Source organism: Myxocyprinus asiaticus, chromosome 10 (assembly GCF_019703515.2).
Source record: "Myxocyprinus asiaticus isolate MX2 ecotype Aquarium Trade chromosome 10, UBuf_Myxa_2, whole genome shotgun sequence".
Lineage (NCBI taxonomy): Eukaryota > Metazoa > Chordata > Actinopteri > Cypriniformes > Catostomidae > Myxocyprinus > Myxocyprinus asiaticus.
The window spans coordinates 49342506-49368612 of NC_059353.1; the positions used below are offsets into that span (position 1 = coordinate 49342506).

At 37.7% G+C, this 26107-nt stretch overlaps 1 protein-coding gene and 1 pseudogene across 1 annotated transcript in view; one reads left to right on the forward strand and one right to left on the reverse strand.

The window, feature by feature from the left end:
• The window catches only part of LOC127447541 (E3 ubiquitin-protein ligase MARCHF4-like), a 51031-nt gene extending 33658 nt beyond the window's left edge, over positions 1-17373 (forward strand). The window contains exon 5 of the transcript XR_007898398.1: positions 17261-17373. The gene's annotated coding sequence lies outside the window, so the exon portion shown is untranslated. The remainder of the gene's footprint in view (positions 1-17260) is intronic.
• On the reverse strand, positions 10932-26058 carry LOC127447608 (X-ray repair cross-complementing protein 5-like; annotated as a pseudogene).
• Positions 26059-26107: the final 49 nt, after the last annotated feature.

Sequence of the window (26107 nt, forward strand, 5' to 3'; positions counted from 1 at the left end):
CAGGGGAAACAGGGAACAGGACTGACCGGACTGGGCTACGGAAACCAGGGAAGGAGGAAACAGACCAACAGACAGTACCGACATAGGAGAACAAACAAGCGACTGGAAACAAGAAGAACTGGCACTGTACAGCAAACACGAGGAGAGAAATCAACAGGTTAACAAGACTGGGCAGGTGTGACTAATAAACTAATAATGGGCAAACAAGGAGGCGGGGTACGATGTAAGGCAGAGAGACACACGGCGATACAGAAACAAAACAAAGACACGTGCTCTCACAAGACAATAAAACACCCGAATGGCATGAGCGCACATTGCCAAGACAAAAAGGCAATATACGGCCATGCCAACCGACAAACAAAGCGATGCCACGCATTCTCACTCTAAACGAAACCTGAGCGTACATCGCGAGGCAAACGGCGCACATGTGACAAATCAAGACAGGACACCTGTGCGAGAGTTCGGCCACACACAAACCTGAAATCTCAGACCGAAGTGATCGGACCTCAGCACAATGTGAAGACAGCTCACGACCCGGGCACGCAACGCAACAGGAGCGCAACGCGAGGCGTGCCCGTGTTCGCGAGAAACAGACAAACTATTGACGCGAGTGCATGCTGCCAAGTTGACATAAGCACAATGCACCCACGTCAATAACAGACAGACATGGAGCATGAGTGTCCGGATCATGACACAGACTGAAACCGAACCAGACAGGAAGTCAGGATCCAGACACCATGCTCCCGACATGAAACAAGACAGACCGAAGAGCGCACAGCAGGGAATACAACGGAAACCACGTGCTCACACAAAGACAGACAATGAAACACAAGACAGACATGGGATGATGATGCCACGGTCCTGTCAGACAAAAACCCAGACTGACAGAGTGACAGCACCGTGACACATCCTTAGTTCCTACTGAATTTTGAAAATTCAGAAAACTTTAATGAACATGAAAGTGTATGGCTTTACGAACTATTCACGCAAAAATTAATTCTGCTCGTGTTTCATTGATGAGGCCCTTTAAAAATATTTTAAACGGAAAATGTGCACCGTTGGGAAGGCTGTTGGTAGCTTTTGGAACTGACACTAGATGAAAACCTCTTCTGTTTATTGGCCACAGTTAAATGGCCAAATATCAGCTGATAATAACTGACAGGTCTTAATGAAGATAAAAGTGCAGGTTTCACTTTCACTGTCTATCAGTTATGACTGGCAGCTGTCAATCAATCATCACTTTGACAGATGGCACCCAGAAGAGCAGCGTCTGTTTTGTTGAGCTGAATCAGTTGAAAAGCACAACTCCTCTCTCTAACAATCTCTCAATTTTTCTGTCCCTTTCATGCTTGCTGGTAATGCATGCTTTCATATTCATGTGAGTATACTGAACATCTCAAATGATACAATACAGATGTCTCTGATATTATGTCGCCCCCCTAAGCTAGACTTAAAAGTCAACTTGAAATCGAAATGACCCTATTTACTTTCTCAATGTATTATTATGTAATAACTTGCTCCGCCTCTAAAGAAACGTTGCTGTTTGGATGACGTCACGAATCGTTACTTTTTCAACCCCTCACCTCCAACCACATGACTCCATTCTGGTATTTAACGCCCAGTTTTCATGATCCAATTAAATTCCTATGGATACAATGAAGTCTCACCCTAGATTTGAAATCTTGCATATCCTGTTTCACTCAGAAATATGCCACATTAAGGAAGCAAAATGGGTTGCGAACGCCATTTCATGTTGACTTTAACATCAGAAGGATGCAAATGACAGGTCTAACCATTTATTTTTACCAACTTTATACCCCATAAACAAATATTTAAATTGATTTGGAAGGCTAGGCACTTGTGGGTTTGAACATTAAAGGGATAGTTCACCCAAAAATGAAACTTTTGTCATCACTTGTTCCAACTACATATCTTTTTCTTCAGAACAGCTTCTTCAGCTATCGTATGACTTCAGAGGACTTGGAATAAAGTACAAGTCATATGAACTTTTATGGTGCTATTTTGTAATTTCTGGAAGCTTGACAGTAAAAATCACTAGAGATCGACTGATATTGGTTTTTAATGACTGATACACTGATTACGTTTAGGGTTCAAGAGTCTGATAAAGTATATGCATAACCAATTTTTTTATCCTTGTTTTATTTTTGCTTTAAGGCACAATAATGTTTTAATCATTTATCACTAACCCACTTTACAAAACTACCGCACAAAGAAATATTGTGTTTACAAAGAATTAATTAACTAGTTTATTTGCAATATACACTTGTGCAAAGCCGCTCACTTAATTAATATTTAGGACAGGTTTCCCACTCTTTTCAAGGCACAATTTTCCAGGACATCTTATGTGCCCAACAAGTGAAATATTTAAGCAAACACACATGCGTCCATTTAAACTGAGCTTTTATTTTGGCATTTCTGTGTTTTTGACGATAGTATTAAGGCCAAATCACCATGCTACCAACCCAGCGTGAATTATTTTTATTCTTAAAAACAGTGGTCTGACTGTCATCGTTGTCTAAAGTTTATAACTCACAGGGATGCAAACTCATGAGGGTCGAAAACGTTGAGACAATCACTGATCCACGAACATGTATTTTTTTAAAGAATAAGTTAAAAGCGCCAACTTAAGCTATTTTAATGATTCATGCATAGAAAATTATCTGCACAACTGTGTACAGTTAGCTGCAAAAATAAAGGGTATTTTGTTGTGGCTTGCTTCTGTTTCACAAATTTGTTCAGTTTCATTAATTGACTAGTTTAGTGACCACTTCTGGAGATGCCACTAGGTGGCGACAAATGAGTCTTATGTGCAATGAGTGAGTCGTTGAATCATTTTGAGATGTTCACCACCGAAATCTACCAAGAGACTTTATAGTGTTTAAGCATTATAAGAACAAAGCAGATCTATAATTTCCATTCGATTTGTGAACTGCCGAGCATTACTTTTCATCCAAAAAGACAATAATAGTTTAATAATAATAATAATAATGAGTATCAATAACGTCCTTACCTTCTTCTTTATTTTTTTTTTAATTTTTTTTGGATTTTCTCCCCTTTTTCTCCCCAATTTAGAATGCCCAATTCCCAATTTGCTCTAAGTCCTCGTGGTGGCGTAATGACTCGCCTCAATCCGGGTGGTGGAGGACGAATCTCAGTTACCTCCGCGTCTGAAACCGTCAATCCGCGCATCTTATCACGTGGCTTGTTGAGCGCGTTACCGCGGAAAATAGCATGTGTAGGGACTCACTCTATTCTCTGCGGCATCCACGCACAACTCACCACGCGCCCCACCGAGAGCGAGGACCACACATTATAGCGACCACGAGGAGGTTAACCCAACGTGACTCTACCCACCCTAGCAACCAGGCCAACTGGTTGCTTAGGAAGCCTGGCTGGAGTCACTCAGCACGCCCTAGATTCGAACTCACGACTCCAGGGGTGGTAATCAGCGTCTTTACTTGCTGAGCTACCCAGCCCCCCTACCTTCTCCTATATTAAAATTTGTATTTACAAATCTACTGACTTCAGTTGAATGTTTAAGCATTATAAGAACAAAGCAGATGTACTGTATCATTTTTCTACAGTATTTAAACTGCTGAGCATGACTTATCAGAAAAGACAACAATAATAGCCTAATAATAATTTTGAGTTTCAATAATGTCCTTTCGTCATGTAAAGCGCATTTCACATGAGGTGAGTCGAGGAGTCAACGTTCCGTTCAACGCCAGCATCAAGCGGCGCTTTGCCCTCCACATGACAAGCGTTTATGTTTAGGTCTTAGCAGTGTTTTTTTTTTTGGTTATTGTAATTACTGTAGTTCAATAACTGGGTCTCAGGATACATGGAAACAAATAATAATGAATTCAAATAAATTATGAGACATATATATCTCTACATAAATTTGGACAATTTTAAAATATTTATTGTAGCTTTGTACTCTCAAAGACATCATTTGTGAGGCAAAAACGTGTGAGAAAAACACTTTGGTGTGAAGTTGGAGCCGAGGTTGCATTGACGTGTCACTTCATAGACTTCTATGTATTCGGCAGCGCTGATGCGAGTCATTTGAAAGCCCCTCAGCGTGTATAAACATCAGTCACTTTTACACGTTAATAGCTCTTCCACCCTTTTCTCTCCGTGATGAACAAGGTAGACTCACATGGCGAAGCTGAAGTAAATGAACAACATGTCCCTTTCATTTAGTCGGTCGGTGCATGTACAGGTCATACGGGTTATGCGCAACAAACTTCTGTATTCTGTAAAACAGGTCGCATCGCTTCTGGTTCAGGTCCTCTGTACGTGCTATGTTGAATATGGCGCTGTTTTACTCAAGATGCTTTCATTGAGGTACACAGCAGAAATCACTGTTAGGATTATCCCGCTTCTGGTACTTTATTGGTCTTGACAAAGAAATTTTCTTCTTCACACTAACATTCAGATATTAAAATAGAATAAAATGGCAACAATAAAAACACTAGCTAGGTTAGCGGATTACCTTAGTCCTTAGTTCATAGCTATCGCCGTCAGTTCATTCTGCTGTTACCGCCTTCTCCGACAAGCGGATGTGATGAGACCATTTTTTTTCAGTTTGGTCATGAGATGTCCGACATAAAGCCTATTCGGTTTGTTTATGAATGAGAAGTTTCAGGGTCCTGGGTAGCACAGTGATAAAAGATGCTGGCTACCACCCCTGGAGCTCGCTAGTTCGAATCCCAGGACGTGCTGAGTGACTCCAGCCAGGCCCGGTTGCTAGGAAGGGTAGATTCACATGAGGTAACCTCCTCGTGGTCGCTATAATGTGGTTTGTTCTCAGTGGGGCGCGTGGTGAGTTGAGCATGGATGCTGCGGTGGATGGCGTGAAGCCTCCACACGCGCTATGTCTCCGTGGCAACGCGCTCAACAAGCCACGTGATAAGATGCGCGGGTTGACGGTCTCAGATGCGGAGGCAACTGGGATTCGTCCTCCGCCACCCGGATTGAGGCGAATCACTACGCCACCACGAGGACTTAAAAGCACATTGGGAATTCCAAAATAGGGAGAGATGGGGGAAAATCCACAAAAAAAATGAGAAGATTCACGAGTGCCACTTTTCACTGTGCACGCGATTGTCTGTAGCTGTAACCAATCAAGCAATCTGCCTTGGTTGGACCGCGATTGCCAAGCACACGATTGGCTGCTGCAGTAATCAGTCATGATGGTGTGAGCGCCTTTAACCGTTGATTTTGTTTCACAATGCTCAGCCGCCGGCAGTGACAAAATGATGCAAATTTGTTTATTTGACTCCTATTCCGATTCCCGATCGTTCCATGTTTTTGTACATGTAACGAAAACTTTGCTAGCAAAACAGTCAAACCGTTTTATTATACTGAAATATTTTCCAGGGCAAATAATTATTTTCCAGGTATTTTCCAAACTTTTCCATGACTGGAAAACTGCATTGCAACATTCCAGGTTTTTCAGGACTTGTGGGAACCCTGTTGGGATTTTAAGCCATTTGTGCCAAACTTTATTGGTAAACCCAATATTAAAAAATATAAAAAAGTGGAAATGTCTAAATATCGGTTTAAAATATCGGTCAAATCTCTACAAATCACCATCAACTTTCCTTGTATGGAAAACCGAAATTCAGACATTCTGTCTAACATCTGCTACTGTGTTTTTCAGAAGAAATAAATCAAGATACGTTTTTGGGTGAACTATTGCTTTAAAACGTCTCAGTTGACTTGTTTTGCCATTATCCATTTCTATTAAACTGTATCAGCTTTTACATGGTGTGCTGAGATCCATATTTTTGTCATGTTGCCATTTCATATCAACTGGAAAAATAAAAACAATGTATGAAATGGAAAACTTTTATTATAGGTTTTTCCCCAAATTATTTCTTGTGTTGGACCTTCAAAACCCATTCCTGGCCATTTTTCTGTGGAATCAGAAGTGTCTGAAGTCCCACTGCTGTTACCCATCTCAGTACCTGTAGGGCTTCAAGTAACTCTTGAGTGCTGAATAATTCAGTTGATGAAGCACTGCGATCAATGGGAAGGAGTTAAAATAACAGTCCATCTGCAGGATTGATCTCATGTTCATCAGGAATTACTTTGCTCCAATTGCAGTTCTCATGATGTCAACACCTTTCCACTTCTGTATCTTTCAAAAAAAGTATAAATTGTATAAAAGCTTTAAGACCCCATGAAATCAAAATGTGAGTTAAGTCCACGACTATGAGCTTTGGGGTCATCTAATGCCAGTGCAATCCTTCAAAGTTGACCAAATAAAGTTTTAACATGTGGTGTTCCATGACATGAACTTGGTGGTTTGAAAAACCCTGATAATCAAGTAATAGAGCAAAAACAGTTAGAATATTTATTTACAATATTGTATAATAAAGAATATTTTACATGCATACTCTATACAGTAGATTAACTAACAGACAAGTACCTTAAACAAACTGAATATCTTTCAAAGATTTGATTTCACCAACCTGGCAAACATCTGTGAAGTCATTAGTTCCTGCTTAAAAGTGCACCTTGTATCAACCTGGAACCTTGTAAACATGACTTCTTGAAAAAAACAACTCCCTGTGATTTCAGCAGTTCTTGCCATATGCATCACATGGTCAATTAATGAGCTCTGGGTGATCTGTTTACATGGGTACCAGAAAGCCTTTTATTGTGAGAAAGCTGCTTAAGACTTGTAATCGACAAATACGTTTACATGCACTGTTATCGTCTTTCTCTTTACTCCCGTATACATGCGGCTCGGTTAGAAAGCAGCTTTCTCCACGACAAGGTAAATTCCTTGTGTAACTAACAAACATGGGATCTGAGGAAGTTGGCTATTTTATTCTCTGTTGCTTCATTTTTATCCAGATATTCCAGAGTCGCTGCTGTGTTTGTTTCCTTAAAATTCCATCACGAACCGCAGCAGAATTGCGCTACAATAGTGGTGTTTGCCTCTTATCTCAAACTCCGGGATTCCCCCAGAGTACTTCAGCACATATACGCGAACATGAGGGACAGCTGTCAATGTTTTAAATTGGTGTTTATAAATGGGTAGTTTTTAGTGTATGTGCTTTTCTCTTTTCCCACTGTATCTCCTAGAAACGTGGAATTCTTTCTGCTCTGTTGTCTTGTTGATATGCTGTATGGCTCCATGCTATGATGTTAGTTATTTGGTCTGTTCCACACACATGCGCACTTTTAAAAAACCTGTAAGAACGGCGCTTATGTACTGCATTTACATGACCACATTAAGAAATCTGGGTGTGTTAAACCACGTCCATTTTATGGCATAAGGAAAACGGCGTTCTCGTTTACATGACGTTTCAGAACACCGCTTTCTGAAAACCCCTCGGAATAAACTGTTTTCATAATTGAATGTAAAGCAGTGTTGGGTAAGTTATTAAAAAAAGTAATCCACTACAAATTACTCGCTACTTCTATAAAATTATAATCAGATTACTTTTTCAAAGAAGTAATGAGTAATTACATTACTAATTCATTTACTTTTAAGTCGTTTGTAAAATACGTATTTTTTTTTGCTCAAAATTAAAAATAATGTCTATTTTTTTTTTCACCCAATTTGGAATGCCCAATTCCCAGTGTGCTTTTTCTTTAAGTCCTTGTGGTGGCGTAGTGATTCGCCTCAATCTGGTTGGCGGAGGACAAATCCCAGTTGCCTCCGCGTCTGAGACCATCAACCCACGCATCTTATCACGTGGCTTGTTGAGCACATTGCCACGGAGACATAGCGCGTGTGGAGGCTTCATGCCATCCACCGTGGCATCCGTGCTCAACTCACCACGCACCCCACCAAGAACGAACCACATTATAGCGACCACGAGGCAGTTACCCCATGCGACTCTACCCTCCATAGCAACTGGGCCAATTTGGTCGCTTAGTAGACCTGGCTGGAGTCACTCAGCACACCCTGGGATTTGAACTAGTGAACTCCAGGGGTGGTAGGCAGCGTCTTTACCACTGAGCTACCCAGGCCCTCAGTAATGTCTATTTTTAACTTGTTCATGGTTGCACAGCCTTCAGCTGTCACAGAAATGCAAACAGACATACATATGAACATATGAATTCACATTTTAATTGTATTACACATAAATAAATTTTTTTTGAAATATTTGTAACCCAAATAATGTACTTAAAAGTAATTACTTTCATTGAAAGTCAGTAACTGTAATCTGATTACAAGAATTGAAAATGTACTGTAATGCATTACACTAATTTTTGTGCCTAAAAGTAATTATATTACAGTAACTAATTACTTTGTAATCCAATTACACCCAGCACTGATGTAAAGATGGTCAACGAGCATGTTGTTTAAATGCCCATTTTTACACTGAATACTTAATAAGCCGACAATGTGTGTAGTCATGTAAACGCAATAAATGACATTCCTTTATCTATGTAAGGTCATAAACGTCTTAAGAATAAACCGATCGACATGGGTAGATTTTTGCCTATTACCCTGATTTAAACACCGTTACTGGTGTTCTTAGCGGCTTATTCAATGTGAAGACATGTTGTGCGCATGCCTCTTCATGGTTTAACATCAAAAGCAGAGAATAACATGATTATTTCAAATCTCATGTAAACTGTTTTTTTGCTTTGATACATTTTTGAATAAGTAGCATATTGGAGCATGTAAACGGACTCAGTGTTTCCCAATTCAGGTCATGGAGCTTCTTCTTATGAGCTAATGAGTTGAATCAGGTCTGATTAGGGAGACACCCAAAATGTGCAGTTTTGGGCTATTCCAGGGCCAGGATTGGGAAACACCACTGTAAATAATTAAGTATAAGAGCTCTTTATGTTTCACATTCTGTAAGGCCCTGTCCATACGAATACAATATTTCTGAAAACATCAAGTTTTCTCTAAGTTTTGGCCTCTCATCCACATGTTAACAGTGTTGTAAGTCACTGAAAATGCCCTCAAATAATTTTCTGTGATGTGTTTAGACAGGTCAAACAGAGATTTTGGTATCCGGTGATGGTTGTTTCTATATATTGGGCATGCACTGGAATTTGACAGCGATGGGAATGCGGGTCTGTTTTGTTTAAGTGTCACAGGTTTCATGACGTGTTTACAAGTCAGCCTACAAATGCTTAATCATTACACTGCTGTTCGGAGGCGTATTCAAACACTACTTCCTTTAATTATAACTAAACCTCTCCCGCCAGTAAAAAAAAAAGAACACATGCCCATAATGTTCTTCTGGGGTTCTTGACATAAAAGCTTTACGGCACAATATTGACAATTCCTGCAATGTTGGAAAGGTTATGCATGCATTTTAAGGCATTTTAGCGTTGTTGTGTAGGTGGAAAGATTTCCTAAAATGCTGTTGGTGTGGACAGGATTTTTGTTTTTAAATGGTCGGAAACTGTTTTTTTTGTTTTTTTATATCGGTACATGTGGACAAGGCCTTACTCTCAGAAGTCTGTTTGGGTCATTTACTCTTCAAAAAAGTTTTCTCACAGCTCAAAGTTAATCTGGGTCTACAGCTTAAAATGTACACTTTATATAATGTGTGAGGAGAGGCCTACATTTGAAATAACAGATTTAGAAAACTAGCAATGCATAATTGACACTGGCTATCCAGAGATCTGAACTATACTATGAAATTCATCCTCTCTTTTGCCTGTTTCCCCTTTTATCTTCCCTTTCAATAATACTGGTAGAAAGGGGGAAAAGCTTGTCAGATGGCTTTCCAGCTTCTTTTTGAAGTTTGAAATGACAGTCATTACAGGTTGCTGCAGTTTTTCAATCTGGAAACATCAAAATGCTGCGTCAGAGATGAGTTGATGGAGCGCAGTCCCCTGACGCTGTTTTAATCTAACGCTTTGAGCTCCGACAGCCACAATACAGAGAAACTATTACAGTGTGATACACGATGACGACTTAGACGGGGCCTTTTCAGAAGATGAGAAATGTACTTGACACTTTCATCCTTGTGGGTTTGGAAGAATTGTTGATACTTAATATCAATCATACTATGTGATACAGGTTTGATTTCATGAAAGATTTAATTTATTCAAGCCAATTTACCTTGGCTTATAGTGATGTGATGAAAAAATGAACTGGCCATAGAATTAAATTAAATTATAGAAAATATCAGATGCAATAATAATAATTAAAAAAATCTATATTATTACACTATTATACTCTGCACTTTTAAAAATGCCAATATGTAGCAATCGCGTGAAACGGGTGTTCTATTTGCAATGTTAGGGAATGTTACATTTAAAAGTAATGTTACATTATTTTGTTATTGTTAATTAAAAAAAATTTTTATATCATTACTTTGTATGGAAAGTAGCGTGTTTTTGCACAATTTTTTTCCTCATGGTCTCTTCACTCGGCTATAAGACCGTTCTAAGTTTCAGTTTTAAGGTGCTTTATTGGCAAGACAAACAATTGTACATTTGTATTGTCAAAGCAATGGCAGCTTAGCTGCATACAAAGTAAATAGTGCCAAAACAAACACAGTGCAAAGCAGCGTACATAAAATAAGAGAAATGTCACAAGACAAAACACAGATGTCCCTCGCTCTCTCATGCACACGTGCGCACAAATGGATTTTAATGGCAAATACGCACACACAGAATGTATGACGACTTCAGATTGTATTGTTCTTGTACATATTGACTAGTACATCATTCAAACATTCACAGCGTAGGTTGGAAAAAGTATGTGAACCCCTAAGCTAATGACATCAAAAAAGGCTAATTAGAGTTGGAAAAGCTGTAGCCTTAATGATGATTTAAGAAAGCATTTAGTACAAGGAAAACTTTCTTAAAGTTTCTAAAAGAGTAAATTAACATCTCAATGACTTGAGAGCAGAATATGGCACTTAACAGCGTTCCACAAGGTGGACAGATGGGTGTTTTGTACATCATGACCAACTGCACAGAAAACAAAAACAACTTTTAATTAAACATGTTGGAAGGAAGGCATGTGAAAACTGTAATAATGGATAACTGCTAGTCTGAAGCTAGTTTTACTCCTGACATTCACAAATGCATCTTATTTGACATACTCGTCAGAAACAGTGACATCATCAAAGCATGAATGACTCACCAGATCGTCAACATCGCCAGTGTCCTCGTGTGCTGGAGCTGCCTGCTAGATTTAGAAATGATTCGCTCACAAAACGGACATCACTAAGGCTTGCAAGCATGTTTTGCACTACACAAGCAAGGGGTGTGAATCTTTGGGTTGAAAGCGAATCAACTAGACTCACGATTCATGGGTTTGATCCACTGATCTATATAACTGGATTGCTCATAGAATTCTAAACTGCCAGCAGTAGGTGAAGCCACCGGAAGTGTTCTGGCGGCCATCTCACTATTCCCTACCGACAGAGGGCATCGAACGTCAAAAGACGAAACTCTCAATATGACCCGATGTGCGCCGTTTAACCGCGAAACAACGCTCACTAAAGGATGTGGCAAAAGTGCCCACGGGTTGTAATTTAATAATTTGTGTAATAAAAATGTGAAGATATGTGGGGTAAATCTGCTAATGGATTTAATAACAATCCCACAGCATGGCAATTTAAGTCAGCTTTCAAAAGAATGGTAGCAAGACATGCCATCAGAGCTAGTGGCAACTGTTCTCCACCGGTTAGCACAGTGGTACTGGAGGCAACACCTTCTGATATGCTGGCATTTCGGCAAAGAGACGTTCAGCCTGGAACAGAAGACACAGAGAAAAACATCACTGTAAGTCTTCCCAGCTTGTCCATGTTCAAAGAGGCTGTGGTGGGGTACATAGCAGGCTTTGTAGTTAAAACAACTATGAAGAAGATTCAGTACACTACCTGTTTATCAGCACTCAGTGTCGAGAGCTCTTCCCAAGATGAACACACTGATCGACATGAAGTCCCGAGGTGGACTTATCAGACCGTCAGACAGTGTCCTGAAAGTCTGCAATATTGCTGAGAGATTTATTCAACAGCACACACTCACAAGGCCCATCTCTGAATTTGACACCAAATTTAAATCCAGGGTCTCCACAAAGGTTCTGGAACTCCATGGTGGTTGTGCATTCAAGGAACTTGAGGCACACATGTTCAATCTAGAACCATACAACAATCACATCTTCATACTCAAAGTGCATTGCAGAAAGCCGACATCAATGAGCTCATGATTTGCGTGACAGGCATCAATCATTTCGACATATAGTATGACGTTGACGTTGAGAGAGAGAGAAAAAAAAACGTAATTTTAAAGCATCTCCTCAGCAGGAAACCGTTCAAACGGTGCAGTTTTCAGGGTGCGTCGCCCATTGTCAAGTTTCAACATTCAAAATATATATAGGATATTAAAATGAATAAATGTCTGTTTTTCCAACCTGTTGTATTAGTATTTATTTATCACCCTTTATTTATTTTAGATACAGTTCCTATATGTTATGTACACAGGGCAAATATACTATTTATCAAGTCTACTTTTATTACGTATCGTATTTTAATGGGGATATAATTTACATTAACCATAACAAGATCAAATTGAAATTCATGGCTTTTTAATACTTCTGTGTAAAAATTTGAAGGCTGCTTATTGGATCAATACAAGTAAACGTCATATTATGCGACTATACGTTACTTTACGGAGAGCTTACGACCTACTAGTTAAATCTTGCCTTAAGAACAGGTGATGCAATTAAATTAAGCACTGACTAAGTTACAAACTAACTAGTAGTTACTAAGCCCTTAGTGTGAACTTTACATCCCAACTTACGTAAGACCTTACACACAGCTATTTGCTCAAACTCATGTCCTTCCAAACCTGTATGACTTTTTCTGTGGAACACAAAAGATGATATTTTAAAGAATGTTTTTGTCCATATAATGAAAGTCGATGGTGACCAAAACAAGATATTTTGCTCAACATTTACTTTCCTTATATGGAATACAAAATACCTTTTTTTTGGGTTCTGCAAAAGAAAGTCACATGGATTTGGAAGGACATGAGGTTGAGTAAATGATGACAGAATTTAGATTTTTGGGTCAACTTTTCTATTAACATTAAAAGTTATAACTATCTGAAACACAGTAATTTTATAAGACTATTGTTATACTGCATGTTGCAAAAGTATCTTCATGGCAAATAAAAACGGATAGTATAATCTTTTTTACTCAGTTATTGTTGTCTGTTCTCTTACCTGTTAAAACAGCTCTTCAGTGAAGCCAGGCTGACAACTGTCTGCTCATACAGCTTTTCCTCCTGTTGCAAACCAATTCTGGTTTTATCTAACATTCAGTTGGATGATTAATGAAATCCAAACTGCAAACTTACCTTGTTTAACTTCTACAATATCCATGTGCTCCTCATCAATTCCAATTGACCACTTTAGAAATGATGCCCGTGAGCTGGGCCGTATTCAGGCCTGCACTGCAAAAAGTACAAATCACACATGGAGAATTAATGCAAGCTCACAATATATTCATCAGTTGTATCACTTGACCAAAAAAGCTAACTTGGTGAGTTATACTGTTATTCATTGTGGTTATTTTCCTAAGCTAACGTTAGGTACATAGCTAATATTCATTTAGCCTAAGAAAATAACCACAATGAATGTTCAACGTAAACAAAAGTTACAAAATATAATTATGTATTCAGAATAAACACTTTAAAGCCTGCCAAACATATGTTTGAAAATGTCTACTGATATCTTACTTCAGTTTCTTAAACTTGTTTCTACTGAGGTAACCCGTGCGCCATTGAAGGTAATGCTGCTGCAATAAAGAGTAACATAACACGCTCACACTTAGAATAAGCAGGGGGAAAAAACGAGAGTCCAAATAAATAACTAATTACATGTATAAGAAGATTGCACTGTGATGCTGTTTATTTTATCTTTTTTAAAGTGACTGGATAGGTAAAAATGACTCACCAAAACAGATGATTTCCCATTGAGACCCATAGGAATACAGAATGTTAGGGAATACAAAGATGGCGGCGCAGTAGCTTCACTGTTGTCATGAGCAATCCAGTTAGGTATATAGATCAGTGGTTTGATCGCATAGGCAAATTCGGAACGATTCAATTGAATATTTTGTTTTTTTGTAAGCATGAAATTCTGGTTCTGTTCACCCCATCTCCCTCCAAATAGTCTAATTTTATTCCACTAGGTGACAGAAAGTACTAGAATAAAATACTTTTTCCTCTATCACCTTCCATCACAATAAACAGATCTGAAATGTAGGTGGCGCTATAACACATTTTAGCCTTCGCCGATGTGCTCGTCCATAGACATTCAGTCTAATTATCAGTTCATGCACCACCCCCATTTTTTCATCAAATATATCGGCCTCTGAGTGGACTAGAAGTTCAATCTAGGTATCATTAGAAAGCTGAGATCCTCCTCTTTGCGATGACATCAAACATTTTATCATTAATAGTCGATAACATATATTTCTGATGATTTGTTTAGCATGCTTTTCCTTTCCTTATATTTTGTTCTGGACATTGGATTATTCACACAAGCAAGCTCACAGACAAGTAAAAATGGGTCATTTTTTAGAGAACTTCCTAAGGTAAAAGCAGATATAAAGCAGATATTTTTAGCTATTTGGGGCTTACAGCAGCAGTTACCAGAGCATAAAATAGATGTCTGTATTTGATGTCTTACAAATATCATATTTCATTCTGTGATTCTTTTGAAAATCTTTTAACGTTCCTGAGAATGAGAGCTTTCATTTGATATATGACTTGTCTATTTAAGTGCTATTTTAAAGACTTGTATATTCATATTAATATTTCTACCACATAACCACTAGGTGGCGCTTATTTGCGACGTGGAGGTTTTAAGGCCTTATTTTGTTATTTTAAGTAACATAAATGCAGAAGTGATGGTCATCATTGAAAAGTTCAGATTCTAAGCTTTCAAAACGATACCACATATGCCTGACTTATACATACGGGGACTTGAGCTTTTTAAGCGTAAACTACTTTCACGATATAGCGACAATGCCGGCGGGTCCACGGAGTTGAGGAGGTTAAATACTTCCCTTAATGTGTCTTAGGCAAGAAAAAGAAAGAAAAAACTTGAAAGAAAACACATTAAATACTAGTTGGAAAATAAGTATAACTAGTATAACTAGGAAAGTATTCCATTTTCCATATTTCACTATAGAAATTCCATGATTTGATTAATTTGCATGACTTTTCCAGTCCTGGAAAACATTAGAAAGTAGGTGTTCAAAAGCTGCTCAGAAGTTGTTTCAATGAGAGTTGCGGACGGAACGAAGCGACCATCGCTTTTCTGGGTTGCTATGGCACATTTATCATATATATTTTTATATAATAAAAATGTGCTGCATTAAACACTTCAGTTCCAATATACTTAGTCTTCTCTAACTTTTTTGCTTTTCATCCCTAGTTTGTTTGGGCATTGGGAAAATAAAGCACCTAAATGTCCTCTTTTAAAAGATATCCAAATTCTGCCAGTAGCCCAAAGGATTTCGAAACTGCAACCAAAAGTGTAAGTGGTACCTGGTTTGCGTCTTGTTTGGAAATGGTGCTGCCGTCCACTTCATCTTTGCTGATCAGTGTAAGTGCATCTGAAAACAACAGCATATGTTGAAGCTGTGATGACTTCAGCTCCACATAAACAGATGGACGCTTGTACTCATGTTCGGTTACCTTGTACGAGCAGATTCCAGAATTCCTGAAGATTACAGTCTGGAATGCTCCTCTTCAGAGACTGCAAGTAACTGTTGAACAGCTCTGCATTTCCAGTCTGAATAAAACAGAGTAAAACAAGGTGATGACATATTTTCGATTAATTTAGCAGAGTAAATCTAGCAAACTTTTTATATTAAATTTGTCTTTATTAACCCTTAAACATACCTCGGGTCTTTAGTGACCCATAACCTCATTCCACCCCCTGTACCTCAACCATTTATTGGAGTTGTGCCCACACCTCTTTAGTATTCCTCAATCTCTCTCTTTTAAATAGTGTAACACCAAAAATTCCTAAAAAAAATAAAAAAAATTATGTAATGTCTTGAATACCAAATGCGAATAGGGGCATTAGAGACCCTAGGTATGTAAGAGTGTCTTTCTTTCTTTCTTTCTTTTCTTTATTTGCACTTCCATAACTTATAGTTTTATGAATATTTCATATTTATTTATTTGTTTATTACAAGAGAAATTAGTACTATATTCATACAAATAAATACTATATCATGTTGATTTTCTGTGCAACAATGAATGATCAACTATGGTGAATTATCAAAATGCCATATGCATACATACATGTTATTTCTTACTCAAGGTGGCGCTGTTGTGTCAGTAATTGATTTGATTTACATTTGACATTGATATTTGATTAAGAAACAATGTGGAAGTAAACTATAGCAAGTTTAACACATGAACAGTATTATACGACTATTGTCGTTTGGGTGTACTACTGAAATTATGTAAGTTGTGCACCTATTTAGACTGAGTAAGTACTTCAGAAAATACATATGTGTAACTACGATTTCCTCTTTTGGAAAGTTGTTGAGATGTATTAGTGGATTTTTTTTTCTTCTGATGTCTAAGCAAATTGGAACACAAAAATACTATTAGCTGTGATCTCTTGGAAATGTGAAAATGGTCCATTCTCAGGGTCTGTTCCTACTGAACTTGTCTTTTTGCTAAAAATAAAAAATCTAGATGCAGCACCACAAATAAAGAAAACCGACGCGACACAGCGGTCAAAGGCCTCCGTCTAGCATGCTTACAAAGGAAAACGATTGATAAACAGTGCTGACAGTTGCCAAATGTGTTTGATATATTCATGATGTTCAGCTCTGTTAATGGCTCTGAAAAAACTAAAACAAAGACATTAAATAGACAAAACATATTTCTGATGCATTGCTCTCGCTGGTTGCATGCAACAATGTGATAACAGCGTGATAAGTGAAGTCCGATTCATGAAAGAATGGCTCGGTTCTTTAAATGAATCAGTCAGTCATGAATCTGCTTCCCTTATAAAATGAATCGGAATCAGAACAAGAATTCTGTACAATTACTAGGCCTTTTTTACTGGCATGCAACCAAGAATAAATAACTTGGGAAGGACATCCTTCAGCAAACACATTTTACTTTTTTTATTATGTTAGGGTCAATTTGACCTGTTTTCAGTTATTTTTGAGCTGTCTGAAACACTTGTTAACCTATTTTATTTTTTTGTATCACCTTTTCTCCCAATTTGGAATGCCCAATTCCCACTACTTAGTAGTTCCTCATGGTGGCGTGGTTACTCACCTCAATCCGGGTGGCGGAGGACGAATCTCAGTTGCCTCCACTTCTGAGACCGTCAATCCGTGCATCTTATCACGTGGCTCGCTGTGCATGACACTGCGGAGACTCAGCATGTGGAGGCTCATGCTACTCTCCACACCCCACTGAGAGCAAGAACCACTAATCAAGACCACAAGAAGGTTACTCCATGTGACTCTACCCTCCCTAGCAACCAGGCCAATTTGGTTGCTTGGGAGACCTGGCTGGAGTCACTCAGCACGCCCTGGATTCAAACTCACAACTCCAGGGGTGGTAGTCAGCATCAATACTTTTCTTCTTGAAATTTTGTGACTTTTCCTCATTTAGTGTCATGAATGTGCATGCAAAGTGTGGACATACAGATGTGGTTTTTGTTTACATAATAGGCTGGTTAAAGAACACTCAGACTCCAGCTAAATGAAGTATAGATCAGTTCAGTCTGTCTCTAGCTGTAGTGTGTGTTTCTTACAGACTGAGAAACAATTGATCCTTCTGTGATCCCTGACTGAATGTGGAAGTTTAATTGAGCACTCACTTTCACAGACTGCTCCCTGAACGCCTGGATACAGGCGATGCTCTTCATGTAGTACTCTGGGCTCCTGTTGCCCAGCAACTGCTCGATCCTGTCGGTCAGCTGCTGGCACGCTAGCAAGGTTACAAAATAATGACTGTCAAAGCAACCACTGCAACGCAGCAACAACAGCAACTGTAGATAATATCTAGATACAAGATGGGTCCATAATCAATTATCAATCCACATTGAGCATCTAGTGGATGTTTCACATAAAAAAAGTATTTGACACCTTAATAACCTTTAAAAAGGCATTGAAGACCATTACATACCAGGAAATGCAATACACTGGAGCAGCAATAATAACTATAAAAGCTCATGATTAAATATTTTGACATTGACAACCCTACTAACAGGGATCCCAACTTCCTACACCTTTTGACCAATTTTGTTTTGTTCACGATTACCATGAAATATATATATATATATTAAATCAATTTAAAGGGATAGTTCACCCACAAATGAAAATTCAGTCATTGTTTACTCACCCCTGTGTTGTTATAACTCTATATGACTTTCTGTCTTTTTCTGAACACAAAGGGAGAAATTGATAAACATGTTGTGCTCAGTGATGTCATACAATGGCAGTTTATGGTGACCACCTCTTCAAGCTTCAAAAGAACACAAAAGTATAATTCAGAAGTCTAATAAATTATTCCATGAGTCTCATGATTGTTATGAAAGCATACGATAAGGTTTGATGAGAAACAAACTGAAATCTAATGTATTATTTAGTGAAAATGTTCACTGACCGTTGATCTCCTGTGTGCGTTCATGATAGGACATGAGAGCAACAGTTCACACAGCCCCCTCGCAAAAACAAAAACTCTGATTACCACAGAAAATGTACCTTTTATCGCATGTAGTTTGCCATCAGGTTAGGACACGGTGTGACTGTGGCTACCTGTAGCCTCCTCAGAGTTTCTGTTTGATTTCCGAATACTCTGTTTAAAAATAAGGCTGGGCATAGAAATGCATCAATTCTTCGACTACAAACTCTTTAGACATGTTTAGCAAGTTCTATTCTTTGTTTTGTGTGCAGCGGTGTTGTGTTCTGTTGTCGCTATTGCTGCGGCGGACCTGTTTTTAGATAAACAAAATAAGTTTTCGCTTGAATTTATAATGCATTATACTCTAATGTATAACTATGAATAGATAATTACTATAATGTATTACAATTATGGTTACAGTTATTTATGAGATGTTATAACATATTACAAGGTGTATTATGAGACATTACTAATGCATTATAATGCCTTTATAATGCATTATAAATATGGGTTTCACAGAAACACACACACACACACATTTGTATAAATTATTTTCCCATTTGTTTCCATTGACTTGCATTGCTTTTATATTGAGCTAATAAAATTGTGACAACTTATGTACAGTATGTTTGTTTCTGTGTGTGTGTTTTGGGTGGGTGGGTTTGGGTGTGTGTGGGTCAAGTTTTTAGAGTGTGTGGGACAGGTATCCCCCGCCCCCTATCACATACATTTGTTTTTATCATGGTCGAACAAATATGTTGTGCTACTGACATTGGTTTCTATTGTTTTCAAACAGTTCTAGGCTCTGGTGTCATTTTGATAATGTTTTGACATTGCATTACAATTATAAAAGTTTTCTGGCATATTACAGCTTTCTCTTAAGTCTTTATATGAACCGGGTCAAATTGACCCGTTACAACTTCTTTGTTACTATTTTCAAAGCAATGTTTATAAATACATAAAATTCATCATTTTAAAATTGTCAGATCCAAATCACCTCCGTGGAAGTTTCAGACCAAAAAGTTAACATACACGTAATAATCAAAGATTATTTGTTTTAGGACATATGCTACTTTAATCTTCCTAGAATACCTACTGACATGGACCACCCTTAATAAACAATTCATGAACAGTGGCATCCTGTTAAAAGGCATTCACTTGTATGAGCATTTGTTGTTTGAGAAAGAGCACCATCTAATGGAGAGAATTGTACCAGCTCCTGTTTAGTAAAGCAAAGCACAGAGAAACATTTCCCAACAGACTTATATTTCATCTGGTCCTCATCCACCTTAGAAAATGGCACAATGTCACTTCCATAATGGAAACCTGTGATAAACAGAAAGGACAGATGAAAAAAGACCAAACATTCCTGATGGATAAACTCCATTTCCATCCTACATGCATTTATTTTTCTTGTTGAATAATATCCTGTTTCACTCATAATGACATCACATTACAGAAGTAATGGATTGCAAACAGCATTTCACATTTACTTCAACAAGGTTTGGACAGATTTGGACTCTTAACTGCCCTTGAGAATGTGAGAATGAGAAGGTTTCACCTTGAATAGTGTCATCCTTCCGTACTTCAGTTTTGTTGTCATCGTTTATGCAATTGACCGTTTCTCTTTTTATGTCATCTTTCTGGTGACTCTGACCATCAACCACAGCCCATGTTTTCTTCACCTTCTCCTCCGTTACCTGGATGTTACCCACACCAAACACAACATTATAACAAACTAGAGTAGAAAACAACAATACTTCTGCTTGCATATTCTAACGTGAGGAACTCACAGCTTTGTATCCGACGATGCGTATGGACATCAAGCTGCCGATGGTGAGCTGACACGGCCAGGCCATCGGCTTTCTGTCAATGTGCTTGAAGATGGACAGTTTCTCCAGAGCATCACTGAAGAAAATGATGACGCAATGACTCAAAAACATCCACTTGTTTGGTTACACTAGCTCCTTAGCAGATCCTCCAATCATGAAAAGTAAAGCACAAAAATGTACACCTTGTAGATGACTGATAACATATGAATTCCTACCTAAAAGTGTAGACTTCCTCCAGGCCGTTCCCTTCATCCAGAGCAGTCATGATCTGTTTGACCATCTCCAGACCTTGAGTTTGCTGTCTACTCAAACCTTTACCTGGATGAGGTGGAGCTGACGACGACCCTGGTCCACCTCCATTTACATGTATGCATTTGGCAGACGCTTTTATCCAAAGCGACTTACAGTGCCCTTATTACAGGGACAATCCCCCTGGAGCAACCTGGAGTTAAGTGCTTTGCTCAAGGACACAATGGGGGTGGCTGTGGGGATCAAACCAACAACCTTCTGCTTACCAGTTCAGTGCTTTAGTCCAAAAAAAAAAAAGAAAAACACAAAAAAGTGCTTTTTCCCATTTTTGGACTCACATCATTGGCATATAATGCAACAAGTGGTGCTGAAGTCAACTGATTTGAGTAATAGACCTACCTATCTCTGTGTAAAAGTAATAATGACGCTGCCACCTTTCTCAGGTCGTTTCTTATCCTTGTAGTTTTGCTCCAAAATCATAGGTGAAATTGTCATTTTGACCCTCCTCTACAAAATAATGGATAACTCAGTAAATATTGATTTGTGCCATTTAATATTTTGCCTTTCATTATCATTAATGTCTTTCTTCCCCAAGTAAAAATGACAAAAAACTAAATATTCAAGGGTACCTCTGGTTGAATTGACACAGAATGATCCAGCCGCAAGCAGCAATTAAAGATATTTTCTGAATACATAGTAACCCCGGTAGTGAATTTAGAAAGGCTTTGAGAATATGTACAATTATTCAAAATCTTTGACCAGTATATGTCGCTGTCACCAAATTTATGTGATATTTTTGGGGCACTGTGGCGATGATACACAGTCTGTTATTTTCAAATGACATTTATATGACATTATTAATTAAACGTTTCTTACAAGAACTGCAGGTTAATACTGGCTTTCTTCAAGTTCTTAATGATGTCATCCAGCTGGTCCTCTGAGTACTTCTTCCCCCTAAACAACCAATCACAAGTGTGACAACAGCACAAAAACTTCTCAAGTCCAGATCAATCAACAGAAGAATGTGTGACAAATGATCTCACATGGTTTAGTTCTGGAGAACATCCATGCAGACGACAAGAGCATCAAGCCCTGATAAAGTAGTCAAGGGCTTCACATATATAGTTAGTAACATGCAAATAACATATTCAACATCACAACATGAATATTTCAAGGTACCATACCAAGGTACATTCCATTTAGTCTCGCATAGTTACACTGTTGACTATAAACATTCCATTAAATGTTTTTAAATTACTTCCACAATTCTAGAACATTTTGTCACAACTTGATTTCACTGTGTTCTATCCATTTAAATTTCTAAAATAGATGTTTAATTAATCCATATGAGTTGGGACTACATGAATACTTTAATGTAGCATTGATGAAACTGTTTCAATTGATAAAGCATTGAAATATTCACTTTCACTAGTTAGTACAAAGCAAAAGAGATTTATTGGAGTTACATTGACTAATTTTGTTGGGTTTACTTAAATCAGCTAGGTTCTTTCTACACAAAGTGTTTGTGTTGAGATTACATAGTAATTTTAAATTAAGAAAACTCATTTCAAACACGTGGAACCACTGTCCACGATTGAATCAAGTTCAGCCAAAGAGCCGGTCCAAAGCCAACCAAACAGATTAGAGTTTGGCAGAAAATGCTTCCAGTTTTATGTGTAATATGCATCAGATGGTCAGTAAATGAAATGTGGGCGGTCCTTTCGGTATGCTGTACAACCTGAAATGGATCTATCAATTTTAAAGGGTTTTATGAAGGATACAATCAGCTTGTTGTACACCAGGCTGCAGGTCATTCTGAATCTCTTCTAGCAGTCCAAAATCAGGCATCATGAGATGGCGATGAACAGTGATGTCCTGATACTGTCCGTCTTGGGCAAGACGGTTCTTAGTGTCATCGGTACCAAACAGCACCAGACCCACTTCATCCTTATTCTCAGCAAACACCTGCAACACACAGAAAGTCAATCAAGCTCTTGTTATTACAGCCAGTAGGTATTATACTGTAAGTAAACTGAAAAAATGACTTTGGAAACTACAAACCTGTCGCTGGACAAATTTCTGGATAACATTACTTGGCCTGTTTGAAGAGCGGCTCCTGGCCCGGTTCAGAGTTACTCATGGAGAAACCCACATCCATACAGAGTACCAGTGCTGACTAATGAAGTAAGTCAGAAACCAGTGTTGGGTGTAATGCATTACTCAGTAATTAATTACTGTAATTAAATTACTTTTTCAATGAAAAATAAAGTAAGGGATTACTCTTAATTTTTAAGTAATTTAATTACAGGTGTTACTTCTGATGTAATTGTGCTAAATACTGTATAGACTACAGAACAATTCTATATAAAACAATAGTGAATTTAAAATCGAAATGTAATGTCTAATGTTAAAATATATGTTTTCTAATTTAACGCTGCCCCCTTAAATTCTTTGGCCAGTTCATGAATAATTTATTTGATTTTATATGATTTATTTGAAAGAATTAAAATAACAATTTAATTTCTATCCTTGTATTTTTCATCTGGTTGAAGTTGATAAGGGTTTTAGAAAGTAATTAGTAATAAGTAATTCAATTACTTTTCAGACAGAGTTATTAGTACAGCAATCTAATTGCACTGTAGAATATGTAATTAATAGTTAGTAATTAATTACTTTTTTAGAGTAACTTACCCAACACTGATAGAAACCAATTAACTATTATATAATATCTATAACAGAAAATGCTAATAAAGAATGAAAAATTATGTTAAATATGCTGTTAACGACAATATATGAAGCATCAGTGAACATTAGCTTAAAATGTATTAAATGAACTAAAACTGGGTCACACTTTCACTGTGGGGTATTTTTAGAAACAACCAGATGGCCATTTAAACTTATGATGTACAGTTGAAGTCAGAAGTTTACATACACTTAAGTTGAAGTCATTAAAACTAATTTTTTACCCACTCCACAGATTTAATATTAGCAAAATATAGTTTTGGCAAGTCGTTTAGGACATCTACTTTGTGCATAACATGAGTAATTTTTCCAGCAATTGTTTACAGACAGATTGTTTCACTTTTAATTGACTATATCACAATTCCAGTGGGTCAGAAGTTTACATACACTAAGTTAACTGTGCCTTTAAGCCGCTTGGAAAATTCCAGAAAATGATGTCAAGCCTTTAGACAATTAGCTTCTGATAGGAGGTGTACCTCCACAAGTCTGGTTCATCCTTGAGAACAATTTCCAAATGCCTGAAGGTACCACATTCATCTGTACAAACAATAGTACGCAAGTATAAACCACGCAGCCATCATACCACTCTGGAAGGAGACGCATTCTGTCTCCTAGTGATGAATGTAGTTTAGTGCAAAAAGTGCAAATCAATCCCAGAACAACAGCAAAGGACCTTGTGAAGATGCTGGAGGAAACTGGTAAACAAGTATCTATATCCACAGTAAAACGAGTCCTATATTGACATAACCTGAAAGGCTGCTCAGCAAGGAAGAAGCCACTGCTCCAAAACCACCATAAAAAAGCCAGACTACAGTTTGCAAGTGCACATGGGGACAAAGATCTTACTTTTTGGAGAAATGTCCTCTGGTCTAATGAAACAAAAATTGAACTGTTTGGCCATAATGACCATCATTATGTTTGGAGGAAAAAGGGTGAGGCTTGCAAGCTGAACTACACCATCCCAACTGTGAAGCATGGGGGTGGCAGCATCATGTTGTGGGGGTGCTTTGCTGCAGGAGGGACTGGTGCACTTCATAAAATAGATGGCATCATGAGGAAGGAAAATTATGTGGATATACTGAATACCCAAAAGGTTTGACCCAAGTTAAAGAATTTAAAGGCAATGCTACCAAATACTAACAAAGTGTATGTAAACTTCTGACCCACTGGGAATGTGATGAAAGAAATAAAAGCTTAAATAAATCATTCTCTCTACTATTATTCTGATATTTCACATTCTTAAAATAAAGTAGTGATCCTAACTGACCTAAGACAGGGAATGGTTTCTACGATTAAATGTCAGGAATTGTGAAAAACTGAGTTTGAATGTATTTGGCTAAGGTGTATGTAAACTTCTGACTTCAACTGTATAATTAGAGACAGTTACGCGCGCTCTCTTCAGTGATACTAAAATAATATATTTATGAATTATCAATTAAATATCTTCACAGCTTGTGAACAAGAATAAGGTTCCGCTGAGCCCCAATACTGTCAGCGACGCGAGACTATGGAGGACCAAATGTGACAATATTAAAAATAAATAAATATATTTGGAAAGAAATGTAAAAAAAATGAAAAAGTGCACATATAAATAAATAAATATATAAATACATTGACATAAATGAGTTTTTCCGTACTTATTTATTATTGTATTTATTTCCACATTTATTTATTTATACATTTCTGTGTCCGTATGGTAATGAGAGGGCATGTTTTCTACTTCAGGTATTGGAGTAACTCCAAACCAGCATCTAGGTATGTATATCTATGCTGAAATGTATGCCCTCAAGCCCGATCTTATTAAAGAGACTGTAACAATAACACCTTCAACCGTGACTATATTCACAATATGGCACAGCCTTGAGTGCCTTATTGCCTTTTAAAACGGTTACCAAAAAATAAAAATATTAAGGACACAAATGTTCACAAAAAATTTAAATTTTATAAGTAAACTCATTAAATGCCATTCTTTCGCACAAAAAATATAGTCCCTAGCAGTAAACGGTAAAAAGAATGTTGCTAGGCAACAAGAATACCTATCAGCTATGGGTAGGGTTACCACTTTTGAAGTTTTAAAATAGGGACACTTAAATGGGGGGGGGGGGGGGGAATCATGGCCTCCACAGTTTTAGCAATAAATGCATTATTAATAAAAATTGTATATCCTAAAATGAGAACTTTCCTGACCCATTACATTATATAAGTACATCATTTATTTAAAAAATATATTTATTTAGGCTGTCTCAATTGCTTCTGTCTCAATGTTCAGTGGGGGGCTCTGTGGGGGCCATGACATCTGTTGCAGGGGGCCATGACATCTGTTGCAGGGCTCCCTGTTCTTCTATTCTAATCTTTTCTATTTGCAAAGGGAATGTTGAAATCTAAAATTGATATTTACTACTCATACACTAAAAGCAGAATATATAAAATTACTGTTTGAAGACAAATGTTTTTGTGAAAAATATAAAGCGCCTAAGACTTTTGCACAGTACTGTATATCCAAATGAATATCTTAAAATTTAACCTTAGGTTACAAGTCATCAGACTACACAGTAGGTGACTACAGACATCTACTGTCTGTTACCGGCATGACGTGGTGTTCAAGTCATGTTATTTATATTTTGTTCACCAGATGGCAG